Below are 8,851 nucleotides of genomic sequence, written 5' to 3'. Positions count from 1 at the left end.
TAATACATTATCTTTTTGATTTTGTATCTAGATATGCTTTAACTGTGGCAACCTTGTATGTTCTGCAATGAACTTGCACAACAGCACTATCACCTTGTAAGACGTCCTAATAATCAAATTATCTTACCTGTTACCTTTTGGCCTGTTAACATACTATTGGGAGTGTTTTGTTATTTCTGTCTAACAATTGAGTGCACCAGCACCTGCGGCTTTCAGAATCCATGAACAGTGTCTGTAGCTATATGGCTGCAAGCACTGCTCAGCCAACAATTTTTCACCAGGCTTCTTTAACAAAAGTCAACTGAACGTTTTTCCCCTGAGAGACTGACATCTTGAGGCAGTAAAGAGGGTAAAAAGAACTCCACTTGTGTCCAATCTGCTTTAAAGTCGAAATCATCCTCACACATCTTTGAAGGGCTTGAGTGAATCTATGCCTCTGCTGGGGAAATCAAAGCAGCCTTTGCTAGCATTAGAAAAAAAAACCTCCTGAAATACAACAGTGTGTTCTCAGTTACAAGCAAATCAAAAAAATATATCATTCCTGAAAAAAATGAAAGCCTCCTTATACCTTTTGGAAAATGCAGACTAATTATAAAGAAAAACCTAGCTTACTGAGGATCCAAAGAAAACATTCAATGGCAACTACAAGACCTCAGGAAAATACATCACTTACACTGTCTGTGCCTAATTATGATGATCTAGGGCAGTCAATGTCTGTAATGGAATCCACAACATCAGCACTGTATTCAAATGTAGACTTTTATCTGCTGGTCCCTATGTAGCACTAAGTTTGTAAGGACCGCTGGATTTGGTTTGGGTTCCCCTACGCACTGCACAGCCAGACAACACACATTTTCCACACTTACACATCCAAAGTCAGTAAACAGTCCATGGACTTGGGTTTTTTTAGTTGTTTTTATTAAGGGTTAAGAACTTGGATAGGATAAAGGGGCTATGGGATGCCCAATTTGATTGAAGAAATAGCAGAATGAGGATGTTTCCTGCTCTACAACACAAAAAAATTACAGATACTTGACTGGAACTATTGCAATCCTTAGTAAAGTAATCCCCTTCGAGGAGCTTGGTGGTCCCCTGAGTGAATTTCTAGTAATGTGACAATGCGCAGGAGCTCTTGGTCCCCTTGGTGCACAGAATACCAGCCCACCTGGATATGGTATCTGATTCCAGGACAAGGGATTGGGTAAGCTATGAAATGTCTATAGCCAGAACATGCATCCAGCAGACCTCTACCTTCTAGCCTCTAGGGGTGTAGAGGTACTCACACTGTCCTTGTCCTGCAGCTGTGGATAGAACTGCTTTTAGGCCTTCTAGCTGGGCTGGTTCCTGTCCAAGCATTGCAGGCTGTCCTTCCCTGGTGGATGGCAGGGCAGTGGAGCTCCCTCTTTCAGATTCTCCTCAGCTTACTGCCTCCAGCCTGGAAGAAGAATCACCTTCCTCTGGAGCTCCCTCCCAGGCCACACAGTAATACCTCTCAGAAATCCATCTTCCACCCTACTCCCCCTGCTAGCATGGCTCTCTCATATTTATGAGCTAGTCTACCACCCTACCAGGGCCTCTTAGCTTGGGACTGGTCAACCTCCCATGATAATGCAGATTGAGGTCTCCACCCTTCCGCCTACAGGCTTCTGGAAGCTTCAATGGACTTCCAGAACCAGATGGAGTCCCAACCTGCTGAGTCATCCAGCCTGACCTCACAATGAACCCACAGTAATTCAGGGTCACTCACTACCATGATCCAAAAGAAAGTTACCTTACACTAGCCCCATCTAGTGGGCGCTACACATATAAAGAGTTTGGTATTGGCTGAAGAACCGGCTCCATCAATGCCTGCAGTGGATTCACCATGTGTGTCTGAAGAAGCTTCCGCTGCCTCTCAAGACTCTTACGAATTGCCCACTATGGAGAACAAAGAGCAAGAAGAAGAAAGGGAAAAAGCAGATTATATACCAGAAGATGATAATTTTTCGTGTATTCACCATGCAGACAAGGTTAAAAATGAGAAAAGCTGGACTGTACAAAAGCATTTCACATCATATTTACGGGACAGTTTTGGAAATGAGAAGTTTAAACAGGAGGTAGAGGATATAGTCCAATTTTTACATTTCATTAATCTAGATCAGTGGTTCTTAACCTTGTTGGAGGTACTGAACCCCACCAGTTTCATATGCGCATTCACCGAACCCTTCTTAATTGGAAAAATAAAATATGATTTTTAAAATTCAAAACATAGGTATATATTTATACATAGGTGCACAAAATGAACAAAACCGTTAAGAACAAAGAACAAAACCATTAAAACATGATTTTCACACAAAAACATAATAATGAATATTTACTGCACGAATCATATGAGTCGGGTGTGGGTCTTCACCTCTGCCGAACCCGCGAGACTGACTCACTGAACCCCTGGGGTTCGATCGAACCCAGGTTAAGAACCACTGTTTTATAGTAATTCATCCCCCATAGTAATTCATCCCCCATATAGTAATTCATCCCCCCTATAGTAATTCATCCCCCATAGTAATTCATCCCCCCTATAGTAATTCATCCCCCATATAGTAATTCATCCCCCATAGTAATTCATCCCCCATATAGTAATTCATCCCCCATATAGTAATTCATCCCCCATAGTAATTCATCCCCCCTATAGTAATTCATCCCCCATAGTAATTCATCCCCCATAGTAATTCATCCCCCATATAGTAATTCATCCCCCATATAGTAATTCATCCCCCCTATAGTAATTCATCCTTTATATAGTAGTAGTAAGTAAGTAGCAAGTAGTAAGCCAAGTCCCCCCTGTGTCAATTCACTTACCTTTGCTCCGCGCGTTCCTCTCGCCGTTTTCCCGCGCCGTTCCGGTCTTCAGGGCGGACTGTGAGAGGAGACTAGCTCCTCTCACGTTCGTCACGCTGCCCCGCCTACACACATCCTGACAGCCAATCACTGGCTATCAGGATGTGAGTGGCAGCGAGACTGGCCAATCATTGCATTTGAGCGCGCTGCCCTGGCTGTTTTTTTTTTTGGATCACGCTGCAGAGTCCCTGCCGCCCGAGAGGAGGGAGGGGAGCGGGCGCCCGGCACACAAGAGCCGCATTAAAGCGTGTAAAGAGCCGCATGTGGCTCGCGAGCCGCGGCTTGCCGACCACTGGGCTAAGCGATGTTGCGTGACCACCTGCAGCCAATGATGGACAAGCGGGGCATGTCATCACGAATCATATGAGTCGGGTGTGGGTCTTCACCTCCGCCGAACCCGCGAGACTGACTCACCGAACCCCTGGGGTTCGATCGAACCCAGGTTAAGAACCACTGATCTAGATGTTTAATCTTAAATTTTGTAAAGGACATTAAAAAGGTTAACCAATTTATTAATACCCTAAAATTCTTCCTAAAAAGCCAGATGAGAAGCAACTATTTCACGCACATGCAATGCTTTCTGACATATCAATTGAATGGTACAAACCTACCTGTGAAAGATCCTCAACTTTATCAATACTGTTCATTTTTTGTGCAAGCCATTGATGATATATGGAAAAGAACAGCGAAAAGCATATCCTGTTACGTCGTCGGTATAAGGTTTGAAACCTTGATGAGTACCTCCAGAACTCCCATCAAATGCCACAGGCTGCTGGTGGTGGCAAAGGAGTTTTTGGAGGCTAAGTTTAATTTTAAATAAAAAGTATTAAATGTACATATTTTTGCAGGTAAAAAACAGTGCTTTTAATATTTTTAAATCCGGGACCTGTAAAGTATTGCATTCCCAATCAGCAGATCGTAGGTACAATGTCAGCCTCCTGCACACACTGCTTACAGCTCTGTGCCCATACCTCTGTACAGGCAGTCCTGTTCAGAGCTGTAGCTAGTGTGAATGAACTATGAGTGGGCTGATCGGTGTGCTCAGAGTTCATTTAAACTACCGCACCAGGACTTCTAGTTTCTTCATTCACAGTTTCCTGTGAAAATGTCACAGCAGCGCTGTTTTCAAAATGTGACAGCGGGTGCAGAAAGAGGAACCCCTGCCTGCTGTCATACTGAGGGAGCAATAAAGGAGAGTCTAGGGGAACTAGACCATGATACATGTTACATCCTAAATACAGATGTAACATGTAATATGTTCCAAAAGGTGAACTTAGCCCTTGAAGCTATTGATAAAGCCCAAAGCAATCAGAGATTGGAGTTTTAAATTTGATATTCTCTACTACCTGAAAGATGTGCTGGTGCTTCAACATCTGGAGAAACCAAGGGTGGTCAAGAATGTGACTGTGTATGAATGGGAGAAGAGAGTGCACCACTGACACATCACTTCCGAACACACAGCAAGGCATTGACACACCAAGCAGTGGGGTTTACTTTGACAGAAAATTAAGAACTGTGGTTCAAGGTATATTTTGAGCAAGAATAACCTTGCTGAAAGAAGGTTCTACATAGGGCACATTCTTTTTATCATCATTGGGGCCGAACATTTACTACATGGTAAATGACATAAGGAGATATCATGACAGGTTCAGACTACTAAATGTAACAAGCCAGGTCACCCATCAAGTATGCGAGATGTGGACAATGCAAGAGTATTCTGATGTTGACAGGTGTGTTTGATAAATATCTGATGACAGAGCAGTGCTATATAGAGAAAGTTATAATTGGCATCTTTCATGCGTCTGTATGGGTCACACAAGCTGGTGCGAGCAGTACAACCAGCAGCCAAGCAATAACCTCAAAAATCAAAGAACCTGAAGGTGTCCCCATGCAACCACAAAGGAAAATAAGATGTTCCAACAGGATCCAGAGATTAAGGAAAAGTACCAAATGAAAAGTGGAACACATTTCCTGAGAGCTGCATTTCAAGATCTGGCTCAATTTTTTTTTTTGACTCAGCAGCAGTTGTCCAAAAAAAAAAATCACCCAAAAATTCGAGCCATGTATAGGACCCCCTACTCCAAACCGAGATATCAGTCTTTTTTCTCGCTCTCTTCCTCTGCCTCATTCTCCTCTCCATCTCTCTCTATTCCCTGCTCACTTTCTTCCACCTCTCAGTCTGGATGTCTCTATTTTTCTCCCTCTCTTTCCTTATCTCTCTTCCTCCATCACTCTCTTCATCTCTCGTTCTTTTTCTCTTTCTTTCTTTCTTTCTTTCTCCCATCTCTTCTCTCTTCCTACCACTTTCTCCTTGCCTCTCTCTCTGTCTCTTTTTTTTTTTTTTCCTTTTCCTTGCCATTTTTCTTTCCTTCTGTTTTTCTTTCTATTCATTCCTACTCCCCCAACCCCTAGGAAATGTGAAATTCCAAACAAGTGCTTCCACGTTAGTTTCAGTACCGCATTGCAACCAAGCAACAATTAAATCAAAATGTCTACTTGCATTTCTAAAATGAACACATTTGAAGAATGCATACACTCTTCTATGATGCAATACCATAGAATATTACTCAGTTTGTGATGTAAATGATGAGGCACTTGATCATGTCTCTGCAGGACTCATCAACAAATGTGTGTTTTAAATGTAATTTCCTCCAGGAAACCAGAACAATTTAGAAATTAAGTGAAATGTAGGTATAAAAGCAAGTAGATCTGCATGTCCCTGATGACCTGCAGCCATCTGTTAACCTTGTGGCAAGGAAGAGGAAGCAAGATATTTGTCCTTTACATACAACAATTACCTTAGCAGTACTGTTTCCCAGGAGGGACTGTTTACTCTCATACTGGGAGTGCGAAACCAAAATAGCATTTGACCGATAAACACAACTGCATTATGGATGATATAAATACATTTCAGGTGAATGTTTCCTGACACTCTTGCCTTACAAAAACAGCAGTATTCTTGTCTTTTTTTTTCTTAAATAAAATGTATTTTTTAAAGCAGAGGTACTGAATTAAAATTCACGAAGGTGCGGTCAGTAAAATTTTCTTCCAGCGGAGGTCTGAGTCTCATGTTTGTGCAAGGATTCAGATTCTTCACATCAGATCCTCCTGTACACCTCACAGTCCCCCCGCCTTTTAGCGATTACTTTGACCCTCATAGGAAAATGCAGGGTTCTAATGTGAGGGCACCTGTTAGGCCCCATGTACATGGGGCACTTCTGAACGATGGAAACTGACTGCTGGAAAACGTAGGTCAAAAAACGGTTGTTTAGCAGCGTTTGCATACTGCGTTTATGCGCATTTGCATTTAAAAGTGTTTTTTTGTGGTATTTGGATGTGTTCCAGCTCATTTCTGCAGAAATTATTGCAGCAATGTCTAACATATTTTCTTTCATGCAAAACCTCAAAGTATGGTGTACCAGGTCCCTCTGAGTACAAGGAAAAAGCTTTGCATGCATTTTTCATGATGAAAAAAGGCTCTGGACTGCATCTGAAAATGGAAGAGTTAAAAAAAATTTCAAACGCAAACGCTTATAAATGCGGTTAGCCGTGTTTAGCCACGTTTACAAGAGTTTGGCGTTTGAAACGCTGATAAAATCTACTGCTGAACGCAAATTTTCTGCATTCAAAAAAACGACTGTAAACTCAACTGCCTGTAAAGACTGTAAATGAAGATCTGTACATGGACACATAGGAAAATATTAGGGTGAGTTCAGGGGCAGCTGAAAATAAATGCAGAAAAGCTCCTAAACGTGAGTTTACCAGCTGCAGTGTACATGAGCCCTTAGTGTTAGGCCTAGGAAGTGGCAGTGCAATGCACATTTAAGAGCATCGCACTGTTCCATTTTTTTTGTTTCAACTTTATTGAACTGTCAAATTTACATTTCATTAATTTTTATGCACCACAGCTCAGCTGCAGTGCATAGAAGCAGACAGTACACTGAGCCTTCTGATATGCTCCAGCAAGTTGACAAAAAATGCAGTATGCATTTTTTTGCACCGCATTGCTCAGCACCCAGGACACTGTTGCAGTGTGAACAGGGCACATAAAAAACAATTGTTTTCAAATGTCCTTGCAGTGGCCTATGTTTTTTCTTGCGCAGGAAAAATAAATCTCTGCACAAATGTGAATGAGCCCTTAAATCAGTGTCCTCAGTCCCCCTTTCACATCACAGTCTCCCCCTTTTCATCTTTCCTAGACACCCCTTCACGTCACATCCCCCCCCTTTACATCACAGCCCCCCTTCAAGCAAGGTTCACACTGTTGCGGGTGGTAGGGGGTGCAGGACTATGTGTAAATTGCACCCACTCCAGCATCCTCAACTGCAGCCAGACCGTGTTTTCAGGTGTGGGAAATCACATGGGGCAAGATCACCTTGTGATTTTCCTGCAGCTGCATTTTTAAAAAGGTACAGAAACCTATTTACTGTGTTTCCAACAGATACAGCAGCCTATTCAAATAACTGGGCTGCTGTGCACAGACAAATGTAAGCCGCAGCAAATGCATAGGTGGAAACCTAGTGTTACACTGCAGCCCCCCCATTTTACACCAGTGCCTTCAGTCCCTACATCCTTACACCACAGTCCCCTTCACATCATAGTCCCTCTCCTCCCCACACCCTTATATCACAGTCCTCCCATTCACATCACAGCAACTGCCTGATTCCTTTTACTGTCCTACTGTACACACAGAGTTGAAGGCATGGTAGTTCTGAATAGAGGGAGGAACTTTTCATGTCAAAGGCGGGTGAATGATTGCTAGGACTTCCCTGCAGCTTAGATACCAACACTCGCTTTTTAATGTGAAAAGTCCTGTCCTCTAATCAGACCTGCCTTGCCTACAATCTTGTGCTCTTCCACGAGGAAGACAACTGCAGTGGTGGGCAGGACAGAACTCTCAGGCATCTGTCTGGATCCAGCATTTAATGATGCCCAATTTAAAGGGTAGGTGCACTTGAAAATAAAGTGCATTGTCTTTCTCTGCCCCCCCAGCCTAAACTAGCCTAAACTTGGTGCATACTGGATGCCAGCGCTAGTTTACATCCCCACTCAACTATCTTCTGTGGGGTCATTTCACCTGCAGTAATTTCCCATAGTTCTTTATCAGAACATATCTTGAATTTCTCTGGAATAAGGACATGGCTGAGGATGGTGGATTGACATAAGCATGCATCTGAAAATGGGGATGTGGAGACAATTAGATCAGGGCAGGTAGGACCTAAAATTGAAACAACATGTAGCAACCTATCTGCAACTCAGGAGTAACTGGAACCTTCAGGGCCCCGGTGCAAGAAACCATGAACCCCCCCTTCTCTCCATTCCCTGGTCCTTTATTACGGTCCGGCAGCGGGAACCTTTTAAATGGCTACCTTTCTGCCATCTTAGGTAGGGTTGCCACCTTTTATTCAAGCCAAACACTTTAGTGGCACACTGCAATTTTCTTCTTTTTTTTCTAGTATACACTATACATATATTTTGTGATGAAATAACATTTTTAATCACATAGTTTTATTCACAAGAGTCTCCCTTGCATCAGAATCCACAGAGTTCCCCTTTACATCCGAATCTGCAGAGCTTCCCCTTACATCTGAATCCACATAGTTCCGCTTTACATCTGAATTTGCAGAGTTTCCCTTTATATCTGAATCCACAGAGTTCCCCTTACATCTGAACTCGCAGAGCTCTCCTTACATCTGAACTCAACAAATTCCATTACACTGTAAGGGGGGACTCTGCAGATTCTGCTGTAAGGGAGAACTCTGGGGACTTAAATTTAAGGAGGAACACTGAGAACTCTGATGTACGGAGTGATCTCTCTTGTAAAGGGGAATGCTGCAGACTCTGGTGTAAAGGGGAAATCTGATATAAGGGGATCTCTGGTGCCCCCACTTACATCAGAGTTACCTGCATTCCCCTTTAATCAGGATTCCCAGAGCCCCCCTTATATCAGAGTTCTCCCCTACATCAGAGTTTG

General features: G+C 42.9%; 1 pseudogene; it reads left to right on the top strand.

Annotated features, from left to right (window-relative positions):
- The first annotated feature begins 1,844 nt into the window (after nt 1-1,844).
- LOC149462120 (uncharacterized) lies at nt 1,845-4,831 on the top strand (annotated as a pseudogene).
- Nucleotides 4,832-8,851: the final 4,020 nt, after the last annotated feature.

This window comes from Staurois parvus, unplaced genomic scaffold (genome assembly GCF_062004578.1).
Source record: "Staurois parvus isolate SC_StPar_1 unplaced genomic scaffold, SC_StPar_1.0 ptg000186l, whole genome shotgun sequence".
Classification (NCBI taxonomy): Eukaryota; Metazoa; Chordata; class Amphibia; order Anura; family Ranidae; genus Staurois; species Staurois parvus.
This window is presented reverse-complemented; position numbering and strand designations above follow the sequence as displayed.